The sequence below is a fragment of the Schistocerca gregaria genome, chromosome 1 (genome assembly GCF_023897955.1).
Source record: "Schistocerca gregaria isolate iqSchGreg1 chromosome 1, iqSchGreg1.2, whole genome shotgun sequence".
Taxonomy (NCBI): Eukaryota; Metazoa; Arthropoda; class Insecta; order Orthoptera; family Acrididae; genus Schistocerca; species Schistocerca gregaria.
In genome coordinates this window covers 243924041-243939541 of record NC_064920.1, presented here as the reverse complement: position 1 = coordinate 243939541, position 15501 = coordinate 243924041, and the positions used below count along the sequence as shown (strand labels likewise).

Sequence of the window (15501 nt, the reverse complement as noted above, 5' to 3'; positions counted from 1 at the left end):
AAGAGACACCCCTGTGATATGTGACACGGGGAACCTGTCTCCGCAATCAATAAAATTAATTTCCGTAATCAGCGCGGACCGAGAGGACGCGAGAATAAAACCGCCCGCCCGCCCTGACGTATCTTCGAGCGGCGGCAATAACTTTGTGATATGAACTTTACTACCTACTCACTGCCAACTTGTTTTTCAGGCGCGCCAATCAGTAAATCGCAGCCTCTCAGTTTAATTGGCAGTAATTCTGGCGCCGGCTCGTAACTCGCGGGCCCTCACGGTTCCGTGCCTGTACCAAATATAAGTTACCTGCCGACGCGGCGTGGCGCCAGAGGCCGGCCCCGCCGCCACGGCCCGCTGGTACAACAGCGGCCGCCCGACTTCCGATCCCCCCGCGCGTAAAACCTCGCGGTTTTCCTTTGTAAAATTAAGGCCGCCGCCGTATTTACGCGCCGCTTTCACGCAGGCGGCTTCGGCTGCTCGCTCTGCTAGAGCGGCGCGCGGCGATGGACGGCGGCCGCCGGGCCAGATGTTTAGTGCGCAGGCGCGCGCCTCCGCTCCGCCGTATCTCGCAGGTAGCCGGCGACTTCCCAGCCCCGCGCACTTTGTTATTCGGACAAACGGGCCGTGCGTGAGGCGCGGGCCTGAGGCTGCGTGCGTCGCTGCGCCCCTGCCACACCCAGTTCGGACAGTCTTCCTGGACGTGTGTCTCGCGTAACGTGATGCGCTTCCGAGCCCCGAAAGACGTAAGTGGGCATAAGATCTCTGGAGTAGACGACATTAACTCACAGCTATTGGGACAAGTCAATCATGACAAATAATCTGATGCCCAATACTGAATTTTTCTTCTCTCTCTCGCTCTCTTTTATTATTATTATGTTTGAAACTTCGTGGCAGATTAAAACTGTGTGCCGGACCGAGACTCGAACTCGGGACCTTTGCCTTTCTCGGGCAAGTGCTCTACCAACTGAGCAACCTAAGCGCGACTCACCTCCTGTCCTCACAAGTATACTTCTGCCAGTACCTCGTCTGTATCAGCGAACACTCCTCTGCAGAGTGAAAATCTCATTCTGGAAACACCCTCCATGCTGTGGCTAAGCCATGTCTCCGCAATATCCTTTCTTTCAGGAGTGCTAGTTCTACAAGGTTCGCGGAGAACTTATGTAAAGTTTGGGAGGTAGGAGACGAGGTACTGGCAGAAGTAAAGTTGTGAGGACGGGCGTGAGTCGTGCTTGGGTAGCTCAGTTGGTAGAGCACATGCCCGCGAAAGGCAAAGGTCCCGAGTTCGAGTTTCGGTCCGGCACACAGTTTTATTCTGCCAAGAAGTTTCACATCAGCGCACACTCCTCTTCAGAGTGAAAATCTCAGTCTGGATTATTATTTTTATTAAAACAAATTTACTAAGTGCAAGTCGGACTTGGGCACTGAAGGTTCCGTACGAAGGGTCGACAGACTTTAAGTTGCTGCCTTGGATTGTGGAGCCGTCGGGGCACCTAAGGCGAATGCTTTGGCAGCTCTTGAGCTCATTGGGCTGCCTGGGTTCCCTGATACCGCTGCGCCCTCTCTGCTGATCAACACGTTCATGAGGGTGAACGTCGAATAGTGGTGGAGTTACGAACCTCTGGAAAGAAGGCGAAAGTTGATTCCAGCCACAAGGTCGTACCCTCACGCCTCAAAAACAGGAGCGAGATATTGCCCACTGCTGAAAGAACAACGGAGCCAGAACAGGATGCTTTGCATGGTGGAACTGGCTGATCTTCCCGGAGATCTTCTGGGAAATAGTGGGCAAGGTCAGAAAGAAGGCCAGTGTGCATAGCAAGCAAACTTCAGATTCATGCTCCACAGATTAAACAGAACACCCATGAACAAACAGAATTACACACAGGAACTAAACACAATAAAACAAATAGCAGTGCAGAATGGTTATACAACACATATGGTAGACAAGTTAAATCAAAAAATATACAAGCAGTACAGGAAGGAACATACCACACACAACCAAATCCTCACCCAACACCGAACAACACTAAACACAAACAATGACCACACACGAGACACAACAGAGCAACAACAAACACACAAAACAAAATGGCATATATGCACTTACGATAACAAGATTGTTCACAGAATAGGGAACATATTAAAGAAACAGGGGCTCCCAATAGGATACCGGACGGAGAACACAACACAGAAAAAGATCAGAACACAAGAAACACCCATGGATAAATTCAGCAGATCAGGAATATATGAACTCACATGCAACACTTGCCAGTCAGTGTACATAGGACAAACATGCAGAAACTTCAAAACTAGATATTCAGAACATCTCAGAGCTTTAAAAAGCAACAGCTCCCATAGTACATTCGCTGACCACCTTGTAATAGAAACACACTTAAGAATACTAAAACACAGCCACAGCCTATACAGCAAACTGACCATTGAAGAAAACTTCCATATACAAAAGGCAATAGCAGAGGGAAAACAGGTCTTAAACGAATACACTACACTCTGCAAGGGCACACTATTCAACACATTAAAGGAACTTTACAAATAAAGACAGCACAAACAGATAAAGTCCACACACACACACACACACACACACATACACACACACACACACACACATACACACACACATACGAAAAGTAGACAAAAAAAAAATCACAAAGACGCACCATTCACACACAAAAGAAATACCACAAAAAATGACAACGCAAAAAAGCTAAAGAAGCGTACAGAAAACACACACACACACACACACACACACACACACACACACACACACACACACGCACACACAAAGATAAAACACAAACAAGATTCAAATTTAGCGCCGAACTCTCTAGTGAACAAATGAACATCGACTGGGCTGGGACACACAACAAACCGCGATCATACTGTGTTTTGGCGAGGTGGAAAAGTGTTTTCATCAAGATATTTGTGATAAAACCGGCTATACTTGCGTGTGCATCACTACATGTCAACATAATGCGGGAAATGAGAGTGCTGGCCACGGAAAACTGTAAGTAATAACCGAATATAGGCGCGAAAACATCGCGAGTAACTAAATTACATTCCAGAAGATAGGTTAATTCCCACCAAAAAACGTTCTAAACAACATTGTTTGGTTACAGATGACAAGCTACAACATAAAAGCGATCTGTAAATTTCACATTCATCAAATGTAAAGGTATATACAAAAAAGCGATCGATTGTTTCTACTAAATATTAACATAACCTTACAAACTTCTAACATAAATGTTCATATTACAGTGCAAAATAAAAAGGAAACCCACCGATGATGGCACAGTGGTGCCGAAACATGTTTGGGTGTTAAAGAAAAACGGTGTTTTGCATAACTGGCGGACCTCAAATCCAAAATATTTTTAACTGCAAACACGGCCAATACAAGGAGCTGCACATCAAAATGATGAATATTACTAAGTACAAGTCGGACTTGTGCACTGAAGGTTCCGTACAAAGCGTCGACAGTTTATGCCTTGGGCTATGGTGCCGTTGGGGCACGTGAGGCGAATGCTTTAGCACCTCTTGAGCTCATTGCGATGCCTGGTTTCCCTGATACCGCTGCGCCCTGAGGGTGAATGTCGAACAGTGCTGGAGTTACGAATCTCTGGAAGGAAGGCGAAAAGTGATTCCGGCCACAAGGCCGTTCTCTCACGCCTCAAAAACGGAGTCGAGATATTGCCCACTGCTGAAAGAATAACGGAGCCAGCACAGGATGCTTCACATGTTAGGACTGTGGCCGATGTCCCCGAGAGGTCTTTTGGAAAATAGTGGGCTGGGTCAGAAAGAAGGTTAGTGTGCACTGTGCTTTCTAGGGAGGGGGGGGGGGGGGGGGGGGGGTTCATTCGACTCGTAGAGAATGTGAAGGCTCTGTCGGCAGAAACTGAACGTACTGGATGCAGCTGGCTGAAAATCGTGGCTTATGTTGGCACGCCTGGTTTCGGAGGCCATCCTCAGTTCATACAGGTGGCTAGTTGATTTGATGTCGAATCATAGCTACCTTTCTGTACAGGTAATTTTGTTTCTGAAAGCATGTTGCTTGTATTCAGGATACCAATACACCACGTGATTCCTCATTTTTTAACATAATCTCCGTGGTACCACTCTACTAGTCTACGTCGGAACCAAAGTCTTGCTGCATCAATAACCTCCTCACTATCTACGCACTCGTTCCTGTGGAGGACATCCGTCATGTTTTTGGTCTTCTGTTAGGCGGCGAGGAACTCAACCTACATGGTGGATGAGTGTGTCAACACTACCAATAGAGAGCTCCAGTTGAGCAGCAACATGTTTGATTGGGATCCGTTAGTTACCTCAAATGAGAGTGTCCGCACGTTCCAACACTACAGCAGTCACAGCTGTGTGCGGCCTGCCGGCACGCGGGAGATCGGGCAGATTTGTGTGACCTTGTTGCGATGACGACAGACGCCTCGCTGCCAGGTCCCCATAGACATTCTGCAAGCGCCTATGAATACTTGCGATGCTCTGGTGTTCCGCCAAAAGAAACTCAATGACAGCTCTCTACCTGTCACGCACGTCCTTTACAGAGCCACTTGGAAGGCTGCGTATAGCGCCATCACCTATCAGAACGTTATGAAACTATAGGCGCTGAAGCAGCAACATTCCATAATGGCAGACGACAAATTCCACATTTCTTCAACCGGAATTGGTCAAGAACAAAAAATACATTGCAGTACTTATACAGATAGCTCATCCAACGTAACGGAATTGTAAGCTGTAACCTTGGTATTCCTTTTTTTTTATTCTTTTCACTGAGGCAAAACAGAATATGATCGAAAGGTTTGTGAGAAATTTTAGAATTCTGCTATATGGTTTAAATTTTTACGGGTAAAATGAAGAAGCGGTACTACACGGAACGAAGATACAAAATCAGCAGTTTGGAAGGCGAACAAGAGACTCTGAGTTGTTCGATTGATTTTGCGAAAGTGTATCTTTAAAGCTAAACAAATTCAAGACGCCAGAGCACAGGACACATCTCCATCCTCTGGGGTCCGTGTCAAGTAGCCATGACAGTAGACGAACGAATTCAGAGATGTGCTTTCAGAATCGTAACAAGTCGCCATATCCCATAAGGAAAATGCTACAAAGATGTTCAGAGAAATGAAATCTTCGACAGACTGCCTTTTTGTTCTCGCGGAAATCTATGGGTAAATGAAGGAAACAGCTATTCGAGGAAGGCTGTTGGACAGTTCTGCTGCCACCATCACACGTCTAACCTAGGGGTTGTAAGGAAAAGGTAAAGGTGATCAAGGCGCGTGCACAGACGTAAAGGCATAAACTTTCTCCCGTTCCTTGCGTGAATGTAGCACTAGGATATACCAGAAGTGACAGCGAAAACACAGGTGTAATGTGGTAATAGTAGGAAAAATGCTCCGGTAAACTAGAACTCAGGAACCAGCTGTTTACTAGGTCATTGCGATTGTGCGATTGTGCATTCAGTATGAAATATCTTCCTGATTAGTACAAATTTATTTGAAATATAAACTTTTCGATTGAGCTCAAATTTCACCCGTGGCCTACCTTACCGAGAAATGCAATACTGCTTTGACCATGTTACATGTTACAACTTACTGTACACGTGTACCTACTAAAGAAGATACTCCGCCCATCGTCGCCGCTTTTGGATGAAATATTGCACTTGTCTCAGCAGTAAGGTTTGAATTATGTCAAACACATCCGAATAATCACGCAATACTGACAAACGTTGCCAGAGAAAATCGTTCTGATAGTCTAAAAGTGGAATACGCGTACCGATACTGTTGTTGCTAAGATTGTACGGCATGAAACGTACAGATATGGGACTATGGACCAAAACAAGAATAAAAGTCTGGCAAACAAAGTCTCTTAAATTCTTTCCTTAACAGCTGTGAGCGGTTGTTCGTCTTCGATATTGTGAAAGACCTCTCTTATACTGCAGGCCCTTTGGTTTTCACAATTTTGGAGGAATTAGTATGGACCAAAACAATAGAAAAATGTCCAGTAAATATTGGCTCTAAAATATAAACTTTAACAGATCTTCAATAGAATATAAGTGTCACAGTCTCGAAATAAACTACTGTTTATAGCTCTTTAGGTATGCGTTTTTCAGCCCATATTTACTAGACTTTTTTTTCTTGTTTTGGTCCACACTACCACCTCCGAAAGTTGCCTACCCTACAACCTTAGCAAAAACAGTACTGGTAGATGTATTCCACTGTCAGCTGTTCGTTTATACCTTTCCGGCCCAGGGTCCCTTACCTCAAACTGATACATTTACTCTTCTCCATCATGTCTAAGAGTTTGTAACATCATCACGGGATCACACGATATATTTGATAGGATCTGAGTGTGCCAGCAGTGCTAATGTCATACATATATGATTCGAGGTTTTCTTATAAAAGCTAGCGACTTGGCAATGCGATGTTACTTATAACGCTCCGAGCGGTTTGTAGTATTGTTATTGGTTCCTGGATGTAACTCAGATGTCAAAAATGAGACTTCTTTGGTCTTGTGGCTTGCTTTGAATTGTTTCATTGTGTTTTAAAATGTGCAAGTGAGTGCTGTCTGGCTAAAGAATAGAAAGTATTCTTGTGGAAAGTAGCAAGGAGAGTGATTTTTCTGTTTCTTTATCTGAAATGGAGGACGTTGTGCCTCTTGGTTTTCACCGCTTGACAACTCAGGAGCCCGAAAGCTGGTTTCCTCATTGCATACGTCCGCATTCCTGAAGTACGTACGACTGACATCAATAAAGAAGACGGTCATCAAGGAAGGAAGGCGTCAAGAGTTCGTCGACCAGACGAAGAGAATCCATCGTGGCTTGGAAAAAAGGTACTTTCAAAGCGCCGTTGAATCGTCAGTAACACCACACTAGGCTATAAGAAGTTGCGCAGTATACAGTAAGAAGAAAAAGCGGAAGAATTGAGGCTGAAACAGTAAACAGTGTAATGTGTGACTGTGTGTTGTGCGTTGTTTCGAAATGTATCAGCCAAAAAAAACTTTCTGGAAGGTGTTTCTTTTTGGTGTTACATAGTTTTAGGAATTCCAAAACTACAGAATATTCGAAGTACACTGTAATTTAACACTTTGAGTACCATTTCATTCATATTACGGACTGTGTTCCTCCGTGATTCGACTGTTAAATGTAGTGAGTAATATTAGCCATCCAGCTAATGTAAGTACATACATACTCCTAGTACACATTTCGGCCAGTTTGGTTCACGACAGTGCAGTCCGATAATTCAAACAATCAAATTAGTTAGATGAGTGTAAAACGCCACCGTTAGCGCTTCGTGTACTCGAAGCAATATGTCTGGCAACAGTCCACTCGCATTCGGGAAGACGACGGTTCAATCCCGCATCCGGCCACCCTGATTTGGGTTTTCCGTGATTTCCCTAAATCGCACCAGGCAAATTCCGGGATGGTTCCTTTGAAAGGGCACGGCCGACTTCCTTCCCCATCCTTCCCTAATCCGATGAGACTGATGACCTCGCTGTCTGGTCCCCTTCCCCAAACAACCGAACCCCAACCCTCTCCGTCGGTAAGTGAAGGGCCTCGGCCCCTGCGCTTTTCGTGCTGAGTGCCAATAACTGCACTTTGGTATTCTCGACACGGTCGTGACACTGTGGATGCTGGAATATTGAATTCCCCTAATATTTTCGAAATGGAATGTTCATTCGTGTAGCTCCATTCACCATTCCGCGTTCAAAGTCTGTTAATTCCAGTCGTGCAGCCATAATCACTTCGGAAGCCTTTTCGCACAAATCATCTGACTGGAAATGACAGCTCCTCCAATGCAGTGCCATTTTATACCTTGTGTACTGCGACATTACCGCCACCTATATACGTCCATATCGCTATCAAAATGGTTAAAATGCCTCTGAGCACTATGGGACTTAGCTTCTGAGGTCATCAGTCCCCTAGAATTTAGAACTCTTAAACCTAACTAACTTAAGGATTTCAGACACATCCATGCCCGAGGCAGGATTCGAACCTGCGACCGTAGCGGTCGCGCGGTTCCAGACTGTGGCGCCTAGAACCGCTCGGCCACGTATCGCTATCCCATGACTTTTGTTACCGCCAGTGTACACGTGATATGAGTATTATCACTGTATTATCACAACCAGATATTTGTTTAGTCGTTATTTCAATGTAATTATTGCGTCTGTTTCATTTGACTTACCTGTTTCTTTCCTCTTAGAGAGTGATATTTGACCACAGTTTTGGGAAATTACTTGATTCTGGATACAAACTCGTTGCCAATAACGCTATTTCGACATTCGATACGCCCAAGGCGTTTAATTTGCCAAATAAAAGTTATTGTATGTAACATTGCTGTAACCACACGTGAAATTTTGAAATCACTTTTCCTCAAGTTTCGTAAATATTGACTTATCTCGTTTTTGTTCACTGCCCCTTCAGTTGCAAAGGAGCATAGATGCAAATACGTCGAACCATTACTGCGCAGACAAACTGGTGTTTCGTGTGGAACCAAAATCCTAGCTCTACCATACAAAAATGAACTATTTGAAACAGTAAATCATTCTCGTAATATAGTCTTCCGTTCATTGTACTCGTATATAGTAAACATTTTTTTTTTTTCAGAAGGCAATGCCTTTCAGCCCTGTGATAGTTGTGAAATTTAACAGAAGTACAATATAACTGATCTTCATTTAAAAAGCAATTACTGTGAGTCAAATTTTAGTGAAAATGCTCGGAACTGGATGAAGCACGCGGACACAACAGAGTGGCACTGGGGTAAGAGGATTTATATTAGTGAATGATAACTCAAAGTGTTAAGAATTTGTCGGTGAGAATAAATATGCAAGAAGGTGCTGCGATGATGGGCAAGCGATGCAGTGCTCAGAGCCGTATAGCGCCCAGTGCGGGGGGCGCTGCGCGTGGATCGGCCCCACTGCACACGGATACGCGCTCTGTTAACGGCACATGCAGCAGTGGGAGCATTGAAGGATCAACTCCCAAGTACCACAGCTTCAGATTATGATTAAAGTTTGTTGGAAGTCGCTAACTGGTATCATTGTCTAACACTGGATCAATGACGTCTCCGAAACTTTTGCTCCAATTTAAGAAGAGCTACTTTTTCGCTCATCTCAATATCTATATTATCGTATCATGTAAGCTGTCAGTCGTACAGTGACATAATTTTGCAGGTACACTTTATGGTTTATGCGGATACTGTCTCAAAACGGGTTGCGAATATAGTTACTAACAAAGAAGAAATAAAGTGACGCTCCTGATGTTGAAGCGCTACGGTCGCAGGTTCGAATCCTGTCTCGGGCATGGATGTGTGTGATTTCCTTAGATTAGTTAGAGTTAAATAGTTCTACGTTCTAGGGGACTGATGACCTCAGAAGTTAGCCGCGCCGGTTTAGCCGAGCGGTCTAAGGCGCTGCAGTATTTGGTTATGCAGCTGGTCTCGGCGGAGGTTCGAGTCCTCCCTCGGGCATGGGTGTGTGTTTGTCCTTAGCATAATTTAGGTTAAGTAGTGTGTAAGCTTAGGGACTGATGACCTTAGCAGTTAAGTCCCATAAGATTTCACACACATTTTTTGAACTACAGAAGTTAAGTCCCATAGTGCTCAGAGCGAATTGAGCCATTTGACGCTGAAGTGTGACCGAATGAACGGCAAAAATGTGGCAAGCGATGAATTGTTTTTTCTTCAGCTGTTTTGTGAGGGTGCTGTCAGGGAGAAAAAGTTTTGAAATTACGTGTAAAATGGTTCAAATGGCTCTGAGCACTTTGGTACTTAATACTGAGGTCATCAGTCCCCGAGAACGTAGAACTACTTAAACCTAACTAACTTAAGGACATCACACACATTCATGCACGAGGCAGAATTCGAATCTGCGACCGTGGCGATCGCGTGGTTCCAGACTGAAGCGCCTAGAACCGCTCGGCCACAACGGCCGGCTACGTGTAAAGTGCAAAGTATTTTGGAAGTAGATAAGTGATCTCATTCTGAAACATAAAATGAATACAGTCTGTGTGAGCTGAGTTGTCTCAAGACATATACAGCCTGGTCTGAAAAGCTTGTAAGGTGCTGCAGGGTATGTTGTGCTCAGAAATAATTGTTACAAAAAACTGATGCGTTACGCCATTTCCGAGTTAACTAGCACTGAAGTTAGCCAATCACACAGCTGCGCGCGCGTATTCAAGCTGCCCGGCAGATGCAACGAGTGTCAGTTGTTCTCATAGCGTAGATGATAGTACACGAGACAGTTCAGTCTTTGGATCGGGTTCAATCCTTACAGCTGTCAGATGCCCCATGTCCAATTTTCGTATCGCTCTCTTGTTCGGATTTGGGAAACCAAACAAAGGAAACTTTTGGCAACACCCTCTGTGGTGGGTCGCTTGAACGTACACGCACAAGAGCTTGACTGGTTATCTTCAATGCTAGTTAACTCGAAAACGACACGACGTATCGAATTTTTATCTTTCTCAGCATAGGCTACCCTGAAAGAAGCTTACAATCTCTTCAGACTGTTTCTGACCACCCTGTATACAGTTTTTAAATTTAATAAGAGCCTTATTGTCTCAATACCTTCATCGTAACATTATAGTACTCCATCTGCAGGCCACAAATGGCCCATCGAGACCATCCGACCGCCGTGTCGTCCTCAGTTGAGGATGCGGATAGGAGGGGCGTGTGGTCAGCACACCGCTCTCCCGGTCGTTATGATGGTTTTCTTTGACCGGAGCCGCTACCATTCGGTCGAGTAGCTCCTCAATTGGCATCTGGAGGCTAAGTCCACCCCGGAATATGGTAACAGCGCATGGTGGCCCGGATGGTCACCCATCCAAGTGCCGGCCACGCCCAACGGCGCGTAACATCGGTGACCTCACGGGAACCGGTGTATCCACTTGCGACAAGGCCGCTGCCATCGTAACATTATACCTCTTAATAGATTATGACCCTTTTTTTTAATTCGATCAATAGTTGATCCAAGAGACATGTGACATGCAACTGGGATTGGGTGGCCGGCCAGAGAGGTCGAGCGCTTCTAGGCGCTTCAGTCTGGAACCGCGCGACCGCTGCGGTCACAGGTCCGAGTCCTGCCTCGGGCATGGATGTGTGTGATGTCCTTAGATTAGTTTGGTTTAAGTAGTTCTAAGTTCTAGGGGACTGATGACGTCAGATGTTAAGTTCCATAGTGCTCAGAGCCGTTTGAACCATTTTTGGGATTGGGTAACTCAAGTCGCTTACTAATGTAGATGGCTTAACGAATCAGAAACCGAACTTCTGAAAATGGATTGCATGGAGGAATCTCTCCTTTTGTTGCGAACCTTGCACGCTTTAATAAGCCACGTTGCAAAGCAGCGCCTCGATCGAGCAGCCGCGTCGGCAGAGAACGGCCAGGCCGTAGCGTCTGCGCGGAGCTACCCCTCCGCGTGTCTGTGTGTGTGTACAGGTGATTCAATCCCCAAGTTATTAGGTAATTCTCAGATTAAAAAGATTTATAATAAGTGTGGCGGAAATGCGGAGGCGCGGATGATGCTTTGAAAATGCAAAGTAGGCGGCGGGCGGTGGTTTATCGCGCCCTTAGCGCCGGCGCGAGACGCCTGCCTCTGCGCTGCTCCCCGCTTCGCCTCGCCTCCCAGGGCGGGGGTTGGGGCCGCGAGATTAACAGCGCGCCGCGCCAGCCATTTCGTTAGCCGCGCGCAGCCATCGGCAAACCGCCGACGCTCTTACTAAATTCCTTTCTGGCAGCCGTATGAACACATCGTTATGGTTGTCGTTAATGAAATTTACAGTTTCAATATTGAGATCCCTCGCGCGCCGATATTAGCGTCGCGCGCCTCCTCGCGCGGCAGATACGGCACCGCGCCGCGGGCATTCTTATGCATGAAAATACGCTGTTTGACTTTGCCCGCCGAGCAGCCGTCGCGATACCCGAGTGCCTGCTGCCGCGGGCGCGACCCGACTACACCTGCAGTCGATTCGCTCGTCAGGTCGACTTGCGCTCGCGACTGCAGTATCGTTCAGCCAACCCCTCATTTGACATGTGCTTCTCGGCTCCTAACACCTACACAGAAATTCAGATTCTCTTGTTCCGTGTAAAGAAAGAAAACACTGTTAATGTTGAAAAATTTATGTAATATAATTGCATCTGGGAGACAGAACATCGAGCATGGTTTTGAGGGGGTTTGGTTCAAAATGGTTCAAATGGCTCTGAGCACTATGGGACTTAACATCTGAGGTCATCAGTCCCCTAAAAGAACTACTTAAACGTGACTAACCTAAGGACATCAAACACATCCATGTCCGAGGCAGGATTCGAACCTGCGACCGTATCGGACGCGCGGTTCCAGACTGAAGCGCCTAGAACCGCTCGGCCACACCGGTCGGCGGCGATTTGGTCACAGGAGCAGTATTCGTTGATCGTAATGTAATACTAACTCAAGAAGTCACTGGAAGAAATTTGCGTTGTGCTGCTCCGCTGCCTTTAGTCTATACTACCAGAGAATATCAGCTCACACACAGCCAATGCACTAAAATTTACGCAAAAAACATTATTCTACACAGTAAAATACACAGATACAATTGTCTTATTCGCAGAAGTAGGCGAAGAACAGAAACTAATCTAAATTACTGTGTATTAGACAAATTGCCACAACTACAGGCGCGTCCTCTCATTTCCGCGATTGCCGCTCCATTACCTGCTGAAGCATTGTATCCAAAGGTCAAGAAATTCAAACTGGATCAAGTAAAGTGGCGCTTCTGGCGGCAGAAAACTACACGAAAAAATTGCCTCACACAAAGATGTGCACTAAAATTTACTCGGAAAAACTAGTCCCAACAGTAAAACACAAAGGTACAGTTGACTTCCTCACAGACTTACATGGAAAACAGCGGTTAAACTAAATTACTGTGTATGAAACAAGCAGCTACAGCTGCTAGAGCAAGGAGAATGTTATGAAAAGTTTTTAATTATGCTTAAAGTTTACTGGAAGTTGCCAACCCTTCTCAGTATGAATCGTCGGATGACTATAATCTCGGTGTTTGCGCTCTGTTTTAAGCAAAAGCTAGTTTTTCAGGCATCCCAGTGTTTATGGTGTCTTTATTTCCTGAACTACGTGTCTCACTATGATAAAATTTTACACGTACATTCCAAGACAAAAAGAAAAGACAGACAACAAAGAAATTATCAAAATAGGACGGAAATCGGTAGATGTACATGTAAGGACAAACAAATGATTACAATTTCAGAAAAATCCGATTATTTATTCAAGAGAAAGAGCTTCACAAATTAAATAAGTCAATAATGCGTTGGTTGACCTCTGGACAGTTATTCCGAGCCGGTGTGGCCGTGCCGTTCTCGGCACTTCAGTCTGGAACGGCGCGACCGCTACGGTCACAGGTTCGAATCTTGCCTCGGGCATGGATGTGTGTGATGTCCTTAGGTTAGTTAGGTTTAAGTAGTTCTAAGTTCTAGGGGGTTAAGTCCCATAGTGCTCAGAGCCATTTGAACCACTTATTCCGCTTCACATTGATTGATGAAGTTGTTGGATGTTTTCCTGAGCGATATAAAGCCAAATTATGTCCAACAGGCGCGTTGGATCCTCTAAATGCTCAGTTGATTGGAGGGCCGTGCTCCAGACGTTCTCAGATAGGAAGAAATCGGTAATCTTACTGACAAAGGTAGGGTTTGGGGAGCACGAGGCAAACAGTAGAGAGTTTTGCCTTGTGCTGTCAGCATTATCATGCTGAATTGTAAGCCCAGGATCGTTCGTTATGAACGACATCAAAACGGAGCGTAGAATGCAGTCGACTTACCGCTGTGCTGTAAGGGTGCCGCAACTGACAACCAAAGGAATCCTGTTGTGAAAAGAAATGTCACTGCAAAACAACACTCCTGCTACTCGGGATGTATGGCCGGCGACAGTTATTTTTCTGTCCTACCACTGTCTGCGGCGTCTGCAGACATGTCTTCGTCTTGGAATCTCATTGACTGGTGTGTAATTGTCTTCAGTGATGAGGTCCGCTTCAAAATGAGCCCCGAAGACGAGGGAAGATGTGTCTGGAGACGTCCAGGACAGTGATACGATACAACCCGACGGTCGCCGAGCATACCGCACGGCAACCAGGAGCTATGGTTTGGGGTGCCATTTCTTGTCGTAGGACACGTTTGGTTGTCATCCACGGCACGCTTACAGCATAGCGGTACGTAGACGACATTGTAGACCCATTTTGGTGTCCTTTATGGCAAACCATCCTGGGCTTACATTTCAGCAAGATAATGCCTGCCCGCATCCGCCCACGCCGAGAGTTCCTACTGTTCACCTTCGGGCTTGCCAAACCCCGCCTCGGCCAGCACTGTAGCCGGACACTAGTGCGCCAGTTGGACGTAATTTGGCACGATATCCCTAACAACACCATCAATGAATGCCAAGTCGAGTAACAGCTTGCATTAGGACCAGGGGCCTACCAACACGTTATTCACTTGCTCAGTTTGGGAAGCCCCTTTCTCTTGAATAACTCTTCGAATTGTTCTGAAATTGCAATCATTTGTTAGTATGCACATATACATGACATCTACCGATATCCAACCCGTTTGGATAATTTCTTTGTGGTGCGTCGTCTCTTTTGTCTTAGAGCGTATATTTAGCGATACATGTAGACATTGTGTACAAAGTATGTCGGTACTAAAGAACTAACCAATTAAAACGCCATCTCAGACAGTTAAATTTTATTGCATGAATAGTGAAAATATAGTAAGCTGTAAACTTTTTTCCTTGCATCAGTTTGTGTATGGTGGGGCGAGGGGAGGAGGGAGCGAAGGAGGGGTATCAGCGAGAAGCAGTTTTGTAATGGTTTGAAATTATGTGTAAAGTTTGTTGGAAGGTGTAAAGTTCTCTCATTCTCAGATACTGGATCAATAAGCTCCAGGTAGTTGCGTGTCCTCTGTCAAGACAATTCACACAGTTTGTAACTGTAGTATTTGTATTATTGTGTCTAACTTTTAACATAAGATTACACTTCTACGTCTACATCTACATGACTACTCTGCAATTCACATTTAAGTGCTTGGCAGAGGGTTCATCGAACCACAATCATACTATCTCTCTACTACTCCACTCCCGAACAGCGAGCGGGAAAAACGAACACCTAAACCTTTCTGTTCGAGCTCTGATTTCTCTTATTTTATTTTGATGATCATACCTACCTATGTAGGTTGGGCTCAACAAAATATTTTCGCATTCGGAAGAGAAAGTTGGTGACTGAAATTTCGTAAAAAGGTCTCGCCGCGACGAAAAACGTCTATGCTGTAATGACTTCCATCCCAACTCGTGTATCATATCTGCCACACTCTCTCCCCTATAACGCGATAATACAAAACGAGCTGCCCTTTTTTGCACCCTTTCGATGTCCTCCGTCAATCCCACCTGGTAAGGATCCCACACCGCGCAGCAATATTCTAACAGAGAACGAACGAGTGTAGTGTAAGTTGTCTCTTTAGTGGACTTGT

General features: G+C 45.4%; 1 protein-coding gene across 1 annotated transcript in view; it reads left to right on the top strand.

The window, feature by feature from the left end:
- LOC126340731 (zinc finger protein 236) overlaps window positions 1–15501 on the top strand; it is a 399187-nt gene that overhangs the window by 333917 nt on the left and 49769 nt on the right. The window lies entirely within an intron of this gene.